This window comes from Pungitius pungitius, unplaced genomic scaffold, assembly GCF_949316345.1.
Source record: "Pungitius pungitius unplaced genomic scaffold, fPunPun2.1 scaffold_31, whole genome shotgun sequence".
In the NCBI taxonomy this organism is placed as follows: Eukaryota; Metazoa; Chordata; class Actinopteri; order Perciformes; family Gasterosteidae; genus Pungitius; species Pungitius pungitius.
Genome location: NW_026909910.1, coordinates 561,979 through 564,085, shown reverse-complemented (window position 1 = coordinate 564,085; position 2,107 = coordinate 561,979). Strand labels below are relative to the sequence as shown.

Here is a 2,107-nt window from a genome sequence, read left to right as displayed (position 1 = left end):
TCTGCACTCTCCAGTCCTGATGGTGAGTTTGTCCAACTGCCTCATGACTGTGTAATGGGGGTGTGTGCATCTTTGTAGGGGTTTACTTGTGTTCCTACATGCAATTGTATGTGATTGCATGACCATATGAGTTTTACGCAAATAGTTCTCATGCATTTATTATACAAATAATTATTTGACTTTTTTTTCTCCAAAAATAGGTATTTGTTATTTTCTCCAAAAATAGGTATTTGTTATTAAGATTTGTTAAAAGATTTAATTCCATGAAAGTTTAAGTTAATTATTGTACAATTTCCATAGCAGTGTTTTTTTATAAACAGGCATATTAATTATGTATTTTTGTGTCTTACAGCTAACAAATCTGCAGATGTTGACAGTCCAGACACCTACAGTCCAGCAACCTTGGCCAAGCACTACAAGACCCTACAAACTTTGTATAAAAGAAAAAATCCAAACCACCAGGACGTCTCTCATCTCTTGGATTTGGAATTTGTAGCCAGAAGAGCATTCATTGATTCAAATACCATTCGCGAGGAGGACAGACACCAGAAGGTTCTAAAAGCATATCCTTGTTTCAAGGATGTTGGACACGCAAGTCATTATTGACGGTGCATGATTAAAACACAATGTTTAAAATACAAATTGTGTCTTAAATGATATATTCAAATGTCTGTATTGGTATATTTGATATTTCGTAGGTGATGGAGGAGCTTCAACGCATTTTAGATAATAATACCAACTTCATCGATGAACTGAAGGGAAGATGGCATGACTTCTGCCAGAAGGTGCAGTTTTTTGGTGTATGGAAAAAGGCGCTGAAACCCCCAATCGGAATGGACAAAGGTAAGGAATGCTGTTTTTGTGTTATTGGGGTTTAGGGTGGACCTTCAGGCATGTTAATTTGCTGAATGTTTTTTTTTTTTTTTTTAAGCATTGTGTCTGTACCTTTTTGATTAGATTTGACCTTGTGCACTTTGTCAAAGTGTTTTAAGTAATACATCTTTTCCTGTACAGCTGAACAGGCTCTTGAGATCCACGTGTGCTGCCATTACTGTTCCCCTCCACGTCTGCTCCTCCAAAGAGGGTACGAGATGCGAATGAGGCTCTGGTACATGTCCTCGAGGTGAGCTGTGTAAAATGTTGGAGGATCATTTTGACTGCAGTATTTGAAAAAAAATGGGTGCATTACATGGTAGCAGGTTTTATCACTCTAATGATAACCAAGCAAGACTAGCCTAGCCTTGGTTTAGTTCTTTTGGAAGGCTAGATGTGTGTAAACAGTAAATGCATTGGGGATAGTTAAAAACAGCACTTTCCAATGGAGCTTTCTCAGTACTGTTAACTATAGTCATAATTTTGCTTTGTAAAGTTATGTGTTTGCAAACAACCCTCTACCCTAGGTTCCAAATGACCAAAATGCATGATCCTGACAGAAGGATGTCTGTGTTACAGGAAACAGAAGACCCCAATTCCTACTTAAAGAAACGCCCTCTCTCCTGCCCAGTCCTGATAGTCAGCTTGTCCAACTGCCTCCTAGTGGTAGGAGATGTGCCAATAACCACCTTTCCAAAAGACGAGCTTACAGAGAGTGCTTTATACCTTATGGCCTACGATTACACCCTACACCTGACTTATCCAAAGTGTGTAGCCACTCTGCTTTCAGTCATACAGACGGAGGTCCTCTTAGACAAAATCCATGAGAGAGATCTCACGTCTTCTTACAAGAAGAGCATGGCTGAGTGGAAAGGTTTTATTGGCCAATAAAACCATTGCAAAGCACAGATTTGGTTCATGTATTGAGGGGTACTTTGGTCAGATGTTTTGATCTATCCTCAACTCACACACATATTTGGCATGTTCTATGTTTTCTTATTGCAGTTGCAGAAATACTGTGAGCTAAAATGTTGAGGAAAGTTTGCAACTTTTATGCAGACTTTTTGCTGTTTAAATAAAACAGAAGTTGGTTAAATGCAAGAATAGTTTTAATGTATTCTGTATTATAATAAGTATGTAATGTTTTGAATCTAGTAGGTGAAATCTTGAATCTAGAACAGTATTACTTTTGTAGAGCTTACAATACGGTAAATACACTTGAGATAATGACAGG

General features: G+C 37.9%; 1 long non-coding RNA gene across 1 annotated transcript; it reads left to right on the top strand.

Moving 5' to 3' along the window:
* The first annotated feature begins 752 nt into the window (after window positions 1-752).
* LOC134122783 (uncharacterized) lies at window positions 753-1,512 on the top strand. Its single transcript, XR_009954297.1, has 3 exons — window positions 753-843; window positions 1,015-1,123; window positions 1,453-1,512. It is a non-coding gene; the product is annotated as an uncharacterized LOC134122783 (long non-coding RNA).
* The last annotated feature ends 595 nt before the right edge of the window (window positions 1,513-2,107 follow it).